Source organism: Camarhynchus parvulus, chromosome 1, assembly GCF_901933205.1.
Source record: "Camarhynchus parvulus chromosome 1, STF_HiC, whole genome shotgun sequence".
Taxonomy (NCBI): domain Eukaryota; kingdom Metazoa; phylum Chordata; class Aves; order Passeriformes; family Thraupidae; genus Camarhynchus; species Camarhynchus parvulus.
The window spans coordinates 31538379-31558409 of NC_044571.1; the positions used below are offsets into that span (position 1 = coordinate 31538379).

The 20031-nt window shown below is 38.9% G+C and overlaps 1 protein-coding gene across 9 annotated transcripts in view; it reads left to right on the forward strand.

The window, feature by feature from the left end:
- Nucleotides 1–20031, forward strand: part of INPP4A (inositol polyphosphate-4-phosphatase type I A) — a 110335-nt gene that overhangs the window by 44147 nt on the left and 46157 nt on the right. For 6 of the 9 annotated variants that reach the window (XM_030952513.1, XM_030952939.1, XM_030953011.1 and 3 more), the window contains exon 3: nt 18395–18457. The gene's annotated coding sequence lies outside the window, so the exon portion shown is untranslated. Of the gene's footprint in view, nt 1–1538; nt 1686–18394; nt 18458–20031 lie in introns of all 9 variants that reach the window. The other 3 variants (XM_030952598.1, XM_030952678.1, XM_030952767.1) reach the window with 1 other exon arrangement.

Sequence of the window (20031 nt, forward strand, 5' to 3'; positions counted from 1 at the left end):
GCTCAAGGCAGAGAAATGCAAATGTGGGTCAGAAAAAGGGTTTGAAATTGCATACTAAGAAATGTTTTGTACTTTTAAGTTGTTTTTTTTTTTGCATTTTTATATCAAGCTGGTAGAGATACCAAAACACAAAAACAACAAGAAGAGGAAGAAAAACAAAAACCAAATTCTCACAGCATGTGAACAGTTTTCTTGAAATGAAAAATGTACTTATTCTTTTAAAAAGCTTTTGGATATTATCAAGAAAATCATCATGCCTTATAACAGAAACTTTTCCAGATGTTGCATGCTTGAGTGACCCAAGTAATTGAAAAGCCTACATGAACATATTCAACAGTTTGTGAATATGAGAAAGTGTACTGAATAATGAGAATTTAAGGCAACTCTGAGAGGCTTGTGTGACAGAATCCCACAAACATTTCAGATTTGCACTGGAATTTCCCATAAGACTGGAAAAGACCCCCAAGATCATAAGAGTCCAACACGTATGAAGTTATACAAAGGCTTTAACTGTATCCTGTGTTTTTTGTGGTCTCAGGAGATTTCAGGAAGTCTTGGATGTTTTACTCATGATATTACATTTCTGAGACAAAGCATCCAGTTTTTGCATTTCTCATGTTTTAAGATCAACCAGACTTTCTGGCTGTTAGAATGGCTTTTTAAGTTGCTCCATTGGGAGTTTCCAATTTGGGAATTTCTTCAAGGTAATTTTTATATGTGTGATTGAAATATAGATCCATTACTAAGATTTTTTAGAGGATTTTTATTACTCATGCTATTGAATTTTACAAATATGGAAATATGATCTAGGCAACTTCAGGCTTGTTAATTTGACCCTAATAACCTTAGAAATATTTTTTAAGGAATAAATAATTAAAGACATGGGAATTGAGGGGAGGGAGCATGAAACACAATCTATTTTTCTAAGATAGGTCATGTCAAACTGGCCTAGTATCTTTTTTTAATAAGAAAGTAGGTTTTCTAGAAAAATAAATGGGCTAGATCTGGTCTCTCTGGATTCTACTGAGCCATTTAACATGGTGTTGGAATAAAAATACTGTTCAAGGTGGAGGAAGATTAAGTTAGTGTAAGAACTTTAAACACACCCAAAGAACTGCTATGGGAGAGACAGAAGGAGGTAGATATATATGATTAATTATTCTCTGGGAGTTGGCTTGTTTAGTGTTCTTGAGGCTTTTTTGGTTTTTTTGTGTTGTTTTTATCTGGAGTTGATCTTGTTGGCATGCTGTATTGAAAGCAGGCTGTTGAAACTTGTGGATGGGAGGAAGATGTTAATTTCTAGTGCACAGTTTTAGATGGAGTGACTATTCAATTAATTGGACAATTAGATAATACTAAAGGGATAGAATTCAACCCAGCAACGTGTCAGGCCACACATTGTCATGAATTCTCTTACCCAGTTTAACCTTGATATCAAAATTAGCAATATGACAGTCTGAGCTCTTATGTAATCAGTGGAAAGAGGCAGATTTTTAATTAGGCATCCAACTCCTGATTTCTGTCTTGACTGTTAACAGAGCCTGGGCACCTGACTCTGGCATCAGTGCTGAGTGCCTGAAACTGGATGGTGCTACAGCCTCAGCTTAGGAAGTAATGCAACAACTTTTCCTATGAAGAGGGAGTTCAGCAATGGAAGATTTTGAAGGAGAAAGGCCAATATGAGGGTAAGTGGGTTTAAGTTTGTCTTTAGTCTGTCAGTTTGACACCATCATGAAAATGATGTATGGGGTACAGGCAAGTGTCAAAAGAGGTATTTCCAGTTGAGGGAGGGAATCTCAGCTGGGTGTATCTGGGCTGGGACCTGATGCAGCATAAGTGTGCAATACCTCTTGCAGTGTCTGAGAAACCTCACCTCAGTATGTGATAGAGGCAGAGAAAACTGAAAGAGGGTGGATTTAGATTAGATATGAAGTAATTCTTTACAGTGTGAGTGGTGAGACATTGGAACAGGTTGCCCAAAGAAGCTGTGGATGCCCCATCCCTGGGAGTGTTCAAAGCCAGGTTGGATGGAGCTCTGAACATGGTCTAGTGCAAAGTGTCCCTGCCTATGGCAGGTTTAGTTGGTCTTTAAGGTTCGTTCCAACCCAAACCACTTGGTGAAAAACTGCAGGGATGATCAAAGTACTTATGTTAGAAGAGGGGGCTGAGATAGCTGTGTTGGCTATGTCAGGAAGACTGATAAAATGGGAAACGTAATTGCCACAGCTCTGCTGCTGGAGTTATGGGGAGCATTGAAATGTGGCTGATAGCAGATAGGTTATAGCCAACAAGCAGGATGTCTGCAGACCATCAGAGGACTAATGCAGGTCTATGTGCAACATTGTGGTATTGTAGGAAGATTATGATACCGAAACAGAAGTGTTTACTTGTGTGATTTAGAGGTGATGTGGACTGAATATATGGCATGTCTTACTGATTGAGTTTGTGCATTCACCTAGGACGTGGATAAAATATTTAACCAACATAGAATGCATAGTGATAATTGCACAGTACATGACAGTAATCAGTAGGAGAATGCTTTATGTAAAATTAGGAGCAAGCTTAAAGATTTATAAAGGTCGGTGATTGCTTGGATTCTTTGGACTTAGGCTGCTGTTTGGCTGCTTGTGCTTTTTGATAACTCCTATAGAGTGTGATGCTTACTGTCTGCTGTATTGCCCTGCAGTTCCCCTGCACAGTACGTGGAAAGCTGTGTGATAAATCAGGCTTTGAGTGAATTTGCAGGGCTGGACAAAGGCATGTTTAGTTTAGCCTGTGACAAATATACATTTAGAAGCTGACTGCTGGGTAGCAAACTCATGGCCACTGAGAGAAAAGCTTGCTCTGAAGTGAAAACTGTGTTTGTAGATCCCTGATGTGCCTGTAGTGACAAGTGATGGGTGCAGCACTTAACAGTCAGTGACAGCCCTTGCCCCAGATACCTCCTTAGTTTGACAAACACTGAAACTTAAAATTGTGTGTTAGTGAAGAGCTGCCCTTTCCCTGGATGCTGGTTTGTCCCAACACTGGGTTCAAAAAGAAGTTGAATCCTTTGAGCAATGGTGAGTAATGTCCTTTCTGCTCTGTTGCAAATCCTGGGTTGCTCTAATTTGTCAGCTATTAAGAGATTGATCAGGTTGCTTTTTACCAGAAATCTTCATAAAATAGCAGGAGGAAAATACCGCAGCAAGAAACATTTTTAATGTACTTCTGGTAGCACTATGTTTAGTTCTCTAGTTATTTGTTCATTAATAAGGGCTCAGCCTGGGATTCTGAGGTTTTTAAGTGCTGAGAAGAATATCAGGAAAGAGTTGTATGGCTTCTCTTTTCTTTCCCCTTCTGCTTTGTAATTAATTATTGTATAGTGGTACTACATTGTTATTGTTCTGTGGTAAAAACAATTGTATGATGATCTCACAGTCCTTACTTGGAAAGTTGCCACAGTGAAGAAAAACCCTGTTTATGCACCGAATCGTCAGTAGTTTGGAAGGGGGTTGTTCTGCTGGAAACAGAGGGATTTGAATGACAGTCCAAGAGGAGGGATGACAAGGAGGGGAGGATTGAGAAGATAAGTGTGAAAATGTGTCACAGCTCTTTCAGGTTTATTTTTTATTAGAGTCATGGTCAACTACCTTAGATTTAGAATCTGTCCCAGTTTATATGTGTCCTTTTTTCCCCCTGTATTCTAGGTTTTATTTAGCTCCAAGTCATGTTTTTCTGGCTAGTAAACTGGGGGTTTGTTTTGAAAATCTGTCTAAGCCTCTTCCTGAGAGACAATACTTGGAGCATCTCAGGCCAGCATGGCTGTCACTTTAAAAGATGCCCAGAAAAACTGGAAGAACATCACTTGAAGATGTTCCTGGAAAAGAAAGGATAGGTCTGAGGGAACCCACCTCTAAATTTCAGGAAAAAGATTTCCTACAGTCATATCGGGGAAGAAGAAACAGAAGAATTTGCAGCAAACCCAGATTCTTTTTGTGTGGGAATGAGCAGTGAGGAGGATGATGGTGGATCAAATAAGCACAATCTACTGCTGCAGATCATTACTAACCATGAGATGCTGGAATGCAAATTTAATCTTGTTTCATAGCCTCTTAAAATAGCTGTTTGAAAGTTAGAGAAAATGACCTTTTGAAGATTCCTATCCTTCCCTACTCAATTTTATCTAGTTGCCTCTTTTGCTTAACTTCAGTACAGTTCAGTGAAGTGATTCCCATCCCAAGACTGCACCCCTTGCTTAACCTTTTCATAGTGTAATCTAGGTAAACCCTGTCCTTATGCTTTCTTAAACAGTAATAAAAACCTAAATATTTTTCTACAACAGAACTATGTGAACTAGTGAACCGTGTCTCTGCTGAACTGTGCACAGTACCAGAGAGAAGGTTGTTCCAACTTACATGTGTATTGTGTCATGATATGTTTAATAGTATGTTTGCTGTTAGGATAGAATATATGCTATAAAAACTGAAAATAAATTTTGCCAAGGTATTTCAGGGGTTTGTAGTCAAACATGGTAGAGATAATTTATTCTTGAAATGTGTTTATGTTGATTTTGTTTTGAAAGAAGAATATGTGCCTTGTGGAATATTTATGTTCAAGATCATTCTGTAATTTCCCTATTAAAAAAACCCTACACTTAATGCAGTTCCTGCTAAATTTTAACCGCAGAAATGTTTAGAATGTGAATATAAAATAATCTGAAGGATGTATTATAGCACAGACCCCTGTAGGAGCATATTATCTTTGAAAACATTTTAATAATAAGCTGTCTGAAATTACACTTTTGCCTTTTCTCCATTTTAGCATGAGCAAAGAAAGAGTTTTAAAAGTGCTGCTCAGCTATAAACTCCGAGCTATTTTTACTGGGACTTTTGAACATTGATTTGGTGTTTCTAATTGGAGGCATTTTTCACTTATGGTTGTGCATGTTCACTTTGGAGACTTTCCTTCAGTCAAATCTGCTGTGATCTGAGACAAGGTGGTTTTTGGAGTTGTCCCGGGCAGCTGCCAAATACTTTCAAACATTCAAAGTGGAGGTGTAGAGACAAACAGTGGTGTGGAGGAAACTCCAGTTCTGTTTGGTATAGTGTCCTGAAAGCATGTTGGGGTAGTGGGATTGATGGGCAAAAAACTTGCCATAGAATTGCAATTATTTATCAACATAGTAATTTTAATGTTTCTGTAGTTACTGAAAAAAAATAGAAAGCCATCACTGCTTCATTTTGTTATTGTTTTATAGCTCATAGACTGAAGAAATATGAACCAGGTAAAAATAGAATTTAGAATTTAAGGGCATTTTATGTATTTTTAACAATAAGTTAGGGGATAATACAAAATTTTCAAAGTCAGCAATGATGCACTATCGAACAGATGAGCTCTTTGCTCATCCTTGCTAGTTCAAGGATGAGTTCTTTAACTGTGTACTTAAATGGCTTTTGAAGATAAATTCTGAAAAAAGTCTTTTGTGAATATTTAAGATATGTGGCACGTATCAATAGTTTGACAAGTAGCATTTAGTTTCTTTGAATTACTTTAATAATAATAAAAGATGCTAATAATTTCCTGATATTTCTTCATGAATCAGCTTTGAAAAACATATACTACCAGAAGAAAAGCTATTTCTATTTTGGATTCAAAGTAGGACAAATCAGCATTGTTTTGTGTGGTGCCTGTTGGTGCATTTTATCCTCACACAATGGGTTATATGTGTTAACCATTTGCTTTGATGGGTTAAGTAACAGTTATCAAGTCAACTCTACCACAAAGGGTCTTCTATTTCTTTGAGAAGGAGGGCTGGGAGATAAATGCTTTCAGATAGTATTTGCTATGGAAGGAGGAAAAAATTGAAAGATGAAGATTTTGCGGACTGTTTTTTAAAGGAAGCTCTGCTGGGAGCAAAAGTCAAGCTGAGGGGCAATGGTTATTGATATGAAGGACAAAACAGATGCCCAGAGCACTGGGAATGAGTGGTTTCAGTTGACTGTGTTTTGCTATGTGCTGATATTTATTCTGCTTTAGGAGTTGAAGAAATGCACTTGGTTGTACTCCAGCTTGTCTGTAATTGAGAGTTTGGATATCTTGCTGTGCAGTGAAGGGAAGAGGCAAGTGTAGACAAAAAATATCTTATGATTTTTCTTCAAGTCTTAAAGCAGCTTGTAACTGTCCCAGCACAGCTCCAGTCATCTGGTACCACTCTTGTGGGTCTTGTTTAAAAACTGTACTTCTTCCCCTTCCCCAGGAGCACCACTAAGTACCAATGAGTACTTGGCATCCATTACAAAACATCTTTCATTAGACTAGACTAAATCAGTTTGCTAAATAGGAGCCTCACAGAATAGGAAAGATCTCTTCTATGTGCAGCTGCATCCATCACTACAGAGATGACACTGGCATATTGTAACTTAAATGTTTTGGCTTTGAAGTCATTTAGCACAAAAGGGGTAAGATATCTCTTGTCCTGAGGTCAGTTTCTATATTAGTGATCAAAAAGGAAAATCTGAACATGAGAACTGAAAGGATTTTGGGTTGTAAAAGTGCCTGGAAAACAGGGGAATTACCACACAGTCACTGGTTTTCTAGAACTGAGGAGAAATTCACAGTATATTTTGCCCTATTGAATCCTGCATTCTGAGTTGTGATCTCAGCACATTAAGGACTCCTTGTATAACATGGCAGAACGCATTAGGAAAATCCATTTGAATAAGTGTTTACAAATTCTGTTCTTACTTATGCAAGATGGGCCTGGAGACTGTCACTGGGGAGAAAAATTGAATATGTTTGAACTTTAATTGTTTGGATGCTGCTGTTGTCCACTCCCAGGGGATCTAATTTTATCTGCAATTGTAAAAGGTAGATATAGCTGCAGTTTCATGACATATGCTTTTATGCAAATATTAATAAATATGGTAACTTTTGCATCTTATACCTGACTGTACAGTCACACTTCTTTGCCTTCTCACCCCCTCTGGATCTCTGAGAACACTCATCCATTTGCAAGATTATAATTTACAGTACCAATCATTCAAATTAGCTAAACATTTTATGGGGCTTAGGTCATATAATAACTTGTAGAGTATAAATGAAGGGTAGAGGACATTTTTTTGTGACTTTTACAATCTCTGTTGAGGACTGAGGCTGCATGCCTGATGTTCTCTAGCACTCAGATAATTTCACAGCCAAAATAAGGATGCAGTTTAGTAGCTTGTTGCCTGTAGAATGCTCCTTAAAAATCTTGTCTGTATTACCCCAGGGCCACCCCTCCTAAGGTACTTAGCCACAGAGATATTCAGAATGGAAGAATTAACAGAGTGCTTGTTGGATGCACACTAATACCACTTTTTCTGCATCATCCTTTAGTAGCTGGGTTTTCACAGGGCTTTGACACTATTGTTGCTTCAGTATTAAAAGGTCAAGGCTACTCTCCCTCACGTCAACCAGTGGTTCCTGACTTCTTCCACATAGGAAATGCCAGACTGATTTTTTTTCTAACTCACTTTGTTTTGGATTAGTAAATGTGCTGATTGTTTGTAACTGTATACTTTATGAAGAACTATTTCCCCTGTAGGGTTTCAGTTACACTGTATTTTTGTTTTCTTTGTTGAAAAAAGATTGGATTCTTGAAAAAAGATTGCTTTCTTTTTTCCCTTTCTTAATTGCATAAGAAAGTTATTAATAGGCTTTCCCTTTTCAGAACTGGAAAATACCCAGAAAGTCACTTGCTCACACTTTCCAAATACAAATTTGCTTCTAAATTGAGACCAAACATGGAAAAAATTAGAATATTAGGTGAATATTTTATGTTGTTCTGAGCAGATGGAAACAGCTGTTTAGTTCTTAGAATGTTTAAGTTGATGGTTTTAAATTGTCCATGAACTATGCAAATAAAATTAGTGGGAAGTGACTGAGGAATACAACCCACGATCAGTAGCTCTAAATTAGCTTGTTCTTCCACTGGAAAATTTTCAGGGCATTTTCAAATCAGAAAAGATTGAAAGCTATTGATAGCTGAGTTTAATAATGTCCCATTTAGTTTTGTCATGCAGTTCTAGCTTATTTCACTTCTAAAAGTTAAAAAAGTTGAGTTTTGTGACATTTGTTGTTTAAAAAAATTATTTGGCAAAGATGTGTAACAGTGATGTCCGTGATTCACAGTGATATCTCTGTGGGCAGACAATCATATTATGTTTTCAGTGGAAGCAGATATATTGTGTTTGTAACATGGAAATTATCCAAGTGATCACAAACGGTCCTGTCCTGTCCTCTTATGGCTAGCTCTCATTCTTCCATATATAGTCTATAAAAACTCTGTAAATTAACTCTGTAGAGAGGAGATCTGCAGGACCTGAAAAGGCTGGAAACATTAAAATTAGTGCTCCTAACTGTTGAAGAAATTATCTTATAAAGCACAGGACCACAGAATCTGCTGGTGCATGTGAACAGGGAAGAATGGTACAAAATTCTATATACATGCTGTTACACTCAGAATCTTTTTTATTTAACTGCAAAGATGAAACTCATATCTAAAGACAAGTTGTTGTTATTATAATTAAAACTCATTACAGCTTGATCCAGGAATCATTACTTGGCTGGATCCAATAATTACTGGAAAAGAATTAATGCTTCTGTATAGGGGAAAGTCTCAATAAGTAACTATGCAGTTAAATTCATTGAACACATAAAGTGTCTACCTCTGTCATGCTGTAATGCTCACCTTTTGCCTCCCCCTCTGGACCATAAGGTGGTTTCATTCTAGTGGTGGGTATGTGGAGGCATTTTAGCAGTTGTCAGCATCCAAAGGACTTCAGATACTGAAAGATCTGAATATCTGAGGAATATGATGTTCATGCTGGTAGTTTCTTCTTCTCTACTCTAGGATCCACTTAGGGTCATTTTTATATTTGCTGACAAGCTTTTAAACGTGGCCCTTTTTTCGTTGGTCTGCAGCTCTGAGGTACATCCAGATTTACTATATGTGATACCATACATACAACTGATCACTCTAGAACTAATTTTGCCCAGCCTTAAGTCTGCAGTTCTTTAAGAGACCATGGGTGAACTATAGCCACAGTCCCACCAAGTACCAGCTCTGTACCCTCTCTCTTTTTGTCCCGTGCTTCTACTCCATCCTATGTCTCCAACTCTGAAGGCCTCTGCTGTCATGCCAGGCCTTTACGTTTCTACACTAAATCATTGTATTGAGTTGTAAAATGATGGTATGATGCAAATATAAGCAAAAATTAAATCAGCCACAGACATCTGTGCAGTTGGAAAAAATTGTTGTCACAGCTGAACCAGGTTTAATTGCGGGCTAACAAAGTTGCAGGCAGATCAATAGAAGTTCAAACAAAGCAAGCCTGAAAAACAAAAATGCTCAATGTTGCAAGCCCTGCTGCGAGGCTTCAGGCCAGTCACTGGTGATGGCAGTGTGGTATCTATAGGGCTACAGGGTAACAGACCTGCAAGGGCCAGAGAGGGACACTGGTCACTTTGTCTGTTGTGTTACCTCCAGACCTTAAATCCTGAGGTCTGGGTGTGATGCCCAGCTCAGAAGTTCTCAGGATGCTTGTCAGCTGAATATGGGAGTGCAAACGTGGAGATGCTGCACAGAATATCAGTGCTGCTCATTATAGTGTTTTTTTTTAGTCTCTATCATTGCCTGCTCTCAGAGAAGACTTCAGGCTTGATTGAGCTTTTGTTCTGACCCAATCTTTATATCCAGCTTTTGGTCCCGCCTTTTGGCCAGAAGGGTCCCACCATTTGCCTCTCCAGCAGAAACAGTGGATGTAGGAACATGTGCCCACACTGTGATGCAGTTCAGTAGCTTAGTTTAACCTGTTGCTGAAAGTGGCTTTGATGAGGTGATGGACTGTAAATGCAGTGTGGCTGAAATGTACCTACCTGCTTTCATCTGGGCCTGAAGATCAAAACAGGTAGCTATGGGCAAAATGATCATTTCTGCTGCCTTGCTGTGGAGGTTTGACTGCTGAGGTAGGCAGCATGCTTATGAATTTCTGATCAAGTCTGGTGGGAGGGAACAGAAGTTAGCAAAAGTCAGCATCACTGTGGCTTGCCTTAACATGCAAAAATTGGGAGTCACATAGTCATGAGAGTGAGTTAGTCATGAGCTTAAGAAAGGAAAGTAATTTGGGATACATCATTCACATTTTCAGGCTTTTTTGTGTTCATGCAAAATTTGCTTTTACAAAAAGTGAAATTCATGCAAGCTTGGCCTATAGTAACATTCCAGTTTTAGAAGTCATGTAAGTGCTTGGAGAATTGACAAAACTCTGACATTTAGGTACATATTTTTGAGCACTGAGTGCTGCAAGGAACTCAGCATTAATATACACTCTTTGTCTTTGGATACCATTTATAACTTTTTTTTGTGATTGTTGCCTCCCTGCAGCAGTTGTTATTTTTTAAATAAATTTTTGAAGGCCACTAAACTGCGTGAAAGATTGATCGGTATTAGCTGCTGAAAACAAACCAGTAGATTGTGGTTATAGTTACTTGAAAATTGTTTTTAAAAGCCCTGTACTCCAGAAATCCATGACCATAACCTACAGGAGTCTTAATATTCTTTGAATTCTTGGAAATTTGGACTGAATTGTTTATTACATCTGGTCTGTTAGTAGCTGACAGAAAATAATGTTATCATGGAATAAAGTGTTGCGCAACATGTACTGCAGCTACTGCAGCTACTGCAGCTTCTCTGTCTGAATGGAGCATTTTAACCTGTAATATGCTGGCGTGAGGAGACATGAACCTTTGAAATAAGTACCTGCAACATTTTTATTTATCCTCTGCTGTTCATATTTTTGCTCATCTTACACATGAAAACCATCAGAGCAGCTGAAATACTTTCTGTTACTCTTACCAAACTTAACTTTTTGTTGTTTCTGTCTCAGAGATAACATCATAATGATGACATTTATTTTCTCTAATAGCTTTTTTTGCTCAATCACACCTCAACAAAGAATATAGTATTTTGATAAGGCTGATAGTAAGAACTGTGGAAACTCACAGGAATTTTCACAAATAGGGAACAATTGTTGAAATGTGGTATTCTAATAGAAAGCTATTGATCTTAGATATTGATTTGTAATGAAACTCATAGAAGTATGGCAGTGACATTTGGTCTGGTTTCCTCTTATGACACTTCAGAGACACTCAAGCCACTTACCTATTTTCTTTGTACCTTGTGTTCTTTGTTTATTCCAGTTTTGTGCTACTGATTTTTTCATTTAGCAGCCAAATACCATACATTCCAAATATAATTCCAGTATGTTTTAAAGTGATTGATGATTGGCAGTTCATATCACGATTCCTACATGGTTGGATTTCAGTTGCTCTTGCTACAAGTTAATCACAGAATCACAGAGTGGGTCAGGTTGGAAGTCACCACAGTGGGACATCTGGTCCAACCTCCTGTTCAAGCAGGGTCATCTCAGAGCACATGGCACAGAACTGTGTCCAGACAGTTATTGAATATCCCCAGTGTGGGAGACTCCACACCCTCCCTGGACAATCTGTTCCAGTGCTCAGTCACCTGCGCAGTGAAGTTCTTCCTCATTTTCAGATGGACCTTCCTGGGCATCAGTTTCTACCCATTGTGTCTTGTATTGCTTGGCACCAACAAGAAGGGCCTGGCTCCATCCTGTTTACAGCCTCCCTTCAGATACCTGTGTACATTGATGAGGTCCCCTCTCAGTCTCTTCTCAAGGCAGAACAGGCCCAGCCTTCTCAGCCTTCCCTCTTAAGAAAGGTGCTCCAGTCTCTTAATCACCTCTTGGCTTGCTCCAGGAGCCCCATGTCTCTCTGGCACCAAGGAGCCCAGAACTGGGCACAGCACTCCAGATGTGACCTCGCCGGGCTGAGCAGAGAGGCAGGATCACCTCCCTCAACCTGCTGCCAGTGCTCTTCCTTGTGGTCCCCAGGACACCATTGACCTTCTTGGCCCCAAGGGCACACTACTTTCTCACAGATAGCTTGTTGTCCACCAGAACCCCCTAGTCCTTCTCTGCAGAGCTGCTTTCCAGCAGATCAGCCCCCAGCCTGTGCTGGTGCCCAGGTTTGTTCTTCACAAGGTGCAGGACTCTGCATTTGCTTTTCTTGAATTTCAAATGGTTCTTCTCTGCCCGTCCCTCCAACCTGTTGAGGTCTTTCCAAAGGGCTGCACAGCACTCTGTGGTTATCAGGCACTTCTCCTAGCTTTGTCACTAGAACTTACTGAGGAGGCATCTGCCCCTTCATCCAAATCCTTGAGGAGTAAGTTGCACAGTAGTGCATCCAGAATTGAACCTTGGGGGACACCACTAGTGACAGGCCTCCTGTAACTTGTCAAGGAAACTATTTTGAGAAATTGGCAGGAAACCAACGCAGCACACCCCCTCCATTGTATGTTACAGGATGATCTTACTGTTTGCCCACAGGGTAGTACTGGCATTAAAAAGGATTCCTTTCACTGGGAGGCTGTTCCACCGAGGCGTTGGAACAGGAACAGTGGTGGGAAGCATGGACTGTTCTGGGCCTCTGAGGAGTTAGAGGCTTATGCTTCACACTGCCAGCATCCCACCACTTGTTCACATGACTCCAGAAAGAAATGCAGGGAAGAGCAGTCAGGATCTTGGCCTGCAGCAACCCTCTGTCCCATTGATTTAGAAAGGTCACTGTAAGCAAACAAATAATTTTATTTTCCAGGAAGATGAAATGAAAGCAGCACAAAGGAATAAGATACTGGAACAACAGAAAAATAAATATTTAAAAAGATATCTACTATTGTGGCCATTAGGCATAGCATAGGCATGTACTCTTTTAGAAAAAAAGTTACATGATCAGAAATACATGAACAAAACACAGTTCAGGAGTACAAAACAAGTGTTGATGGAGAAATATGTACCAGCAGATTTGCATTAGTAGTTTAGGACTCCAGTTTTTCTATGCTGCCTAAATCTTAGTAATAAACTTTGTGGAATATTACTCCTACACTAACATTTATTTTTAATTTTCTAAATACTTGATACTGTTTCAAATTCTGAGTCAGTTATATCTTATTTAAAGCACATATGTTAGAGAAAGAATTTGTGCATTGCTGATTTGTCTTTAGGTGCTGTTGTGTATTTTTCATTTATATAAACATTTAAAATAGTAAGTGTGAGAATCACAATGAATCAGACCAATGCCACGTGGAAATGAAGAGTGCTTGAGAGATTTTTTTGCTGTGCCTGTGACCCGATGGGCCATTCCTTCCATGTGGGAAAATGTAGTGTCAGGAAAATAAAGTTTCCCCTGTGACTCTGAGGGGCAGTCCTGTTGCCCAGGTGAAGCTCAGAGCAGGATGTCAGATCCCATCTCACGCACAGAGGACAGTGCTGTCAGTGCATTGTGATTCCTGGGTTGTTTTGCCCAGTATACACTGACTTTAATTAGTGCTGTGTTAGTCTGTGCAGTGGATGAATATTATAGGCAGGTAGGTCAGATAGTTCCCTAGACATTTTGTTGTAATCCAGACTTTACCAAACCTTCTAATTACAGATCTTCTTTCAGTGCTTTTATCCCTCTGTATTTTCTGTAGTCCCCCTCTCATTGCCTGTGTGAGGGAGAATATGTTAATGACATTGATGTGTAAACAACAGCAGTATGAAATCTTTAGCAAATGTGTGTCTGGTTCATCTCCATTTCAAGCCATAAAATGTTGGGGTTTGGATTTGTTTGTGGTTTTTGTGTTTTTTATCTTTGTTTGTTTTTATTTGTTTGTTTATTTATTTGTGGGGTTTGGGGTTGTTTGGTTTGTGTTTGGTTTTTTTCTTTTTTTTTTTTCTTGTGTTTTGGGGTGGTGCTTGGGGATTTTTGTGGGCTTGTTTTTTTATTTGATTTGTTTTCTTTCATTGGGTTTTCCCCTGCCTCACTTTTTATTGCAGCAGGAGGAGCTCAGAGAGGGATTTTATTTTTTCCAGCTAGAACAGTGTGTTTCTGCGTTGTTAGGTTCATGGTTATGATGAAAGACTGCTCTAAGAGAGGCAGGTGTTGGGAGGGTGTTGAAAGGACCATCAGATTCAGAGAAGTGTTTCCAGTCCAGACTCCTCAACAGGAAATATGTCCCCTGTTCTCGTGGGCTTCTCATGTCTGTGTAGGCAGTGTGAGAACCCCAGGTCAGGAGGAGAGAACTCATCCCAGGAAACTTTACCACAAAGTGCCCAGCACATTTCCTGTCAAGAGGGTAAAGGTTAATGTGGGATAAAGACCACTTGTAAGCCGTTTCAGTTTCTGCTGGTAAAGTGACAGAGAAACATGAGAGTGTTGGACTTCAAACTTCCCTGTAGCAAAACTTAACATTTTCCATGGCATTGGACAGTGCTCAGCTTGATAAAAGCTGTTCTGCAAAGTGAAGCAGAGCTGTGCTTTTTCCTTTTTAGCTAACAGATGTGTTACAAATGCTCACTTCCACCTCTGTATGTGTGTATTTTTGTGCTCCTAGAAGCACTAAAGGAATAAAAATATTGTAGTGACAAGTGAAATTAAAACAGTACCTCATTAAAAAGAATGCTAATTGTATTTCTGTTGTGAATACAGACAAATAGTTTTAATTTGCACAGAGAACAAAGTGGCCTAAATTGCAGTTTCCTGTTAAAAGAACTCAAATATATTAAAGAGGTAAAACTGAGTGTTTAGATTATTTGAGTTTACAGAAGTTCATAGTGGGGAAGGATCAAGAATAAATTTTGTGACTTACAAACTTATCTGCAACTAAGTGGGATCTGTGGACAGGAAAGCAAAAAGAAAACAAGCCACTTCCTGATGCTGAAATGCCCTTTTATCTAAATATCACTGGAAGGTTGCATTCTGGGATTTCCACATTGCACAAACACATTTGTTACATCTTGCATTAGTTGATTTCATTTTCTTGTGGAAGACTTTTCCCTGTTCTGCTGCGGTTACTCACTTACTCAGAATCCTCAGGGAATCCTTAGAGAGTGACAAGAAGATTCTTCAGGCCAAACTTAATATTTTTGTCTTTGTTAATCAAGGTTCTGGGAGAAGGGGACATTTAACCAGATGATATGGGGAACCTAAACTTAGGAAGCAGACTGAAGGGGGAGAAAGACCCCCTTTGTGGACCTGACAAACACACCTGCCGAGTGTGTCTTTGTGGGGAAATAACGTCAATGGGAGGCAAAGGTTCATATTGGATGCTGGCATCACTTGCATTCTTTTGCCTTCCCAAGGCCTAGATCATGGAATGAATGGACTGAAACTGTTGTCAATCCATGGATGTGCAGTAGATATAGTCTGTGTTGCTGCCTCTGTGAGTTTGGCTGGAAGGATCTGACTCAAGGTGCCAAATTCATGGCTTTGACTTCTCCTGTTTTGATCTGTGCGAGATTCAGGACATTCAGTTTCTCATTAAATGAGACAGAAGAGTGATGTGCATGTCAGACTGTAAAGAAAATAGCTCTTAATTGGAGAAGGGTTTAGCTGGGAGCTGCTGTCCTTTGAGCTGATGCTCTGCTCTTGGGCTGCCTCTGCAGCCATGAGTGATGGGGTTGATCCAGACCTTCACCTCAGATCCTGGCCTGGCTAATGAAGTTCCTTGCATCATCTTTGAAACAGGTGTTGGAGGTGGGTTGCTGGAATTGCTGAAAGATTGGGTTTGAGCCAACATGTTTCTAGTTTCACTACCAAGGTTTTCTATTGTTGGAAGTAATAAATAAATAATAGAACACTCCCTGCATGCTAGTTATATTAGAGATGCTGCTCTTACCCGAAAGGCAACATATTCATAACTTAGCATAATCAGGCATTTCTTCCTTTCCATTACTTTGTCCATATTTATATGGTTAATAGGATGTTAGTTGGAAACCGGGCCATGCTGCAGATCCAAAATACTGTTTCAGGCAATATTCACTTTTATGATTTTGTGTATTGTTAAAACATTTTCAATCAGAGAAAATATTTATGAAGATGTTGTTTGAAGAAAGCAGTTGGCTGGAGGAGCCCTCTTGATGTTTCAAAATGGATTTTTCAGGAACAAGAACCTTAATTGTTAAGGTTCAGGGAATAGTCCTTACAGTCTGGAGAACCTTGAGATTCTAAAACTGATTGCAATTCACTAAGTAACCCACAACTGCTTTTTAACACTCTCTTGGAGATGATGGTAAACTTTTAGTGGTTGTGGTTGTTTTTTTTAAAAATCATTAAGGAAACTGTCACACTCTCCCTTTTTGTTTATTATTCTCTTCATGTAGATACATCAGTAGCATTTAGCCTTCCACTGCTGTCACATTTTTCCTTTGGTATGCCTTTTTACCTGATCCAATGTCATAAGCCTAGAGTACTATGGCTGTGGAAAAGTATAGTCTCAAAGTAGGCTTTGATTCAGTCAGTAATTGGAGTATCCTCTTTCTCCTGCTTATTGATGTGTGAATTGCAAAAATCCTGTTTCCTGCAGTTACATAAGGAGTGCCAAAAAAGTGGATGTTAGGCTGAAATAGGGTTTAATCTCACCTCACATGTTTATTTCAAGGGGAAGTTTGGTAGGTTTTTTTTTCAAGAAGGGAACAGACCAAAGCACTTTGCCAAAACAACTGTGAGGTGAGGAGAATATTGGCTTGTAGTTGTATAAACTAATCATCAGGGGTTTATTCTGGGTCTGAGGTGATCATCATTTTTGCTTGAGATCTTGCAAGCAGAGTGAGACCAAATGTCCCAAAGTTTCAGTCCCAGAAGACACAAGGTCATGTAGCTGAGCAGGATGGCATTTGCTTTCCACAGCTAACTGGCAGGTCTGGGGGTAGCAGGTAGCATCAGATGAAGATCCTTTCTTCGGGTCATACACTTTTGTGTTAATAGAGTGACAAATAAATATTCACATAACAGAAGGGAGGCTTGTTCAGAAGCCTCCCTTTTCTGAACTGTGGATGTGGCCTTTACCAGTACTGGAGGTCAACAACATCTTCTCATGTGTCTGTTGAAAACTGGGCTGACAGCAAAGCTTCATGAAGTGCAAAGCTGCACAACTTGCCAACATCCACTGTCTGCCATCTTAGTGAGGGCAAAGCCAAAGGCTGTATGTAGATAAATCATGCCATCTTCAGGAGAGGGTGCCTCAACATGAATTACATCAGCCTTGGCATTGCTGTCTGCTTGAGTGGTACCAGTCTTTGGAAACTATCCATTTAAGGATAAATCCCATCTAAGGAAACTGTGTGATCTCTTAATGCTACCTTTAATTTGGTAAGAATGCTACTTCCTTTGGTTTTTGTCAAAAACATGATCATAAGGTTGTAATTGTTGAAGCAGTTGTCATTCAGGAGGGGGATCAGAGCACCTGTTGTTTGGTTATGCATTGAGTAAAGGGAACTCACCCCTGCCTGAGCTGGCACAGCTGTAGGAGAGATCCAGTTTGCCCAGCTGCAGCAGGGCTAAGTGAGTCATCTAAATAATTTTTATAATCAGAGAGAGGTATCTCCATGGGGTGACTCATCCCACCTACCTTGGAAAAGAGTGACTTGTTCTCTGGAAGTGCCTGTGTCTCACCACTGACTGCACAGAGAACCTGAGTGGTGAGTTGAGATCAGACACCTGCCTCCTGTGTTCTTTAGGTGAGATAATACCTTTCTGTGAGCGATAAGAGCTCATGTTAAATTCTAAAGCAGTCTTGGGTAATTGGTAGGGCTGATGATTAAATCAAGAAACTGAAAGTGGAATTCCTAATTTCTTTTACTGCAATATGGGATAAATGGGAGATCTTAAAAGACATAGCCTTTTAATATAAATGTACTTGAATGAGATGGCATTATCAAATATAAATCTTCATTTAACCTGTAGTAAGCTTAAAAATAATTTGCTTTTACTGTATGCTCCTTGCCTCCTGTTTGTAGAAGCCTCCCTCACAGAGTGTTTAGAGACCTACATCCTGATCTTTTGAACTTCTGTGTTTGGACACAGAATCTGCTCTCATGACAGTAACAGTTATAACTCTTCCAAACAACGTTTTGAAAGTTTAGCTGTAGAAAAGCAAGCATAGTAACAAATGCTGTCTTAAAGTCAACTTATCATATACATTCCTTTTTCTTAATAGCAGCAGGCCTTTTGGCAAACATGTTTGCATATGTTTCTTACAGCTGTTCTACCCACTCACTAAATGCTGACCTGAAGTCAGTCCTTTTCAGCATAAGCTTATTTCTTTGTGCTCCTGGTCTGGCTGGGTATTGCCATGACTAATGCTGTATGAGGTCCAGTAGAAGATCATACAATTTTTTATTTTCAGTAAACTTTATTGTGAGCACTGGTAACACTTACAGTTAATCTGAGAATGGTACCTGCCCACTGGTTGTGATGTATGCAATATAAAAAGATGGTGAATTTATGATTATTATTTTGTTTATTTTTTTAGATGTGGATTTAACTGATATTATGATATACATAATCCCTCCCCACATAAGGAAAAGAGCCCTCTGTAAGTATGATCCTTGTAAGTAATGTAAAGATGTATCATTAGATGATAAATTAATATTGCAATTTAAATGAATTGTTGAGGTCTTAGCCTTGGAAAATTACTACACTCAGTAATATTTAAATAGAAATAGCTTCAAAACAAATTAGATATCTGACCCTCTTTTAACTTATCAAGGATTGACCCTTTTTAAGGATGTCAGGAATTGCAGAGATTTTAGCTGAAAAGCAGACGGGCTCTTGAACCTAGTTACAGTCTGACCTGTACCTTGGTGAACATGTCAGTTATTCTCTAATATGTTATTTGTAGATTTTGGGGGAAGGGCCTATGGTATCCTGTCTTAATCTCTGCAAGTACATTTTGTAGGTCTTTTCATCAGGCAGTTAGGTTTAATAGATTTACAGACTGTTAAACATCACATTATATAAAGAACAAACCAAGGAAAACCTATTGCTGTAAGAAGGGAAAAAATAGGAGAATGGAAAGCCTTGGAAACTGTCAAAGAATTTTGATGGAAGTTTTATTTGAATGAATACTAGGACATTCAGTACTATTTGAGAAAGGTTGGTTATTCACTAGCCACTTAAACATTAATGAATAGAGTAAAGCTTTTTTTACTGTGTGTGATCAAACCTTGGAACAACCAGGTTGGCTAGAGAGGTCTTGTCCAAAAGACCTTGTCCAATTCTTGTCCAAAACTAATTGGACACTGTCCTGAGAAGCTTCCTTTGAGCAAGGGGGTTGGATGAGATAAACTCCAGAATTTATCCAATGTCAACTATTCAATATGCATTGAAAATCTGCCTGCTTTAATATTTGGCTGTCAGAAATTATATCTGTAGGAGTGTTGTTTTTTATATGCTGTTACTGAGTTTCAGAGTTTTGGGGATGGGACGTTCAGAGATCTCAATTTCTGCTTCTTCCATTCGAAAACATTTTTTTTTTTCCTATTCAGAATTGACTTATGCCATATTATAGAAACCTGACTTGAATCAAATTCTTAGTTCTGAGTGGTAACAGACTGGCTTATTTTGTAGGCAAAGTCCAAATTTCCTCCCTAGAATGAGCTCCTCATTTAAAATCTGATTTCTAAGCTGATGTAGATATCCTGGGCTGTGTTCAGTTCAGTTGTCTTACATGCTTAACTTGCATTTGAATTTTTGGTGTCTAGTGAAGCAGTGAGAGTTAAGAAGAAGCTTGAGTACCCCATGTGGAGAGAAAGATTCTTTTGAAATCCTCCAGAGGGGTATGCTGACTAATTAAATTCAAAGACTTAAGTTAAGCAGGTTGAATGTTCCTTTGGAGGCCTTCTGACAGATTTAAAGTGGTGTTTAAAACAAAATGTAAGCTAGGTGCTTTATTTAATTAGAATGCATCTTGCTCATTGTTAGGTCCATCAACCTAAAAGGAAAATAAATATTCTCCCATTTTGCAGTGTAGTTCAAATGTTTTGTAGAATGAATGAGAGACTGCTGGGAAGGTGTTAGTAACTTTAATAGTACTTTTCAGGTTTATTAGATTTTACTCCTCACTTGCTAAATTAATAGAGTTTGTCATAAGCTTATGAAACAAATAAA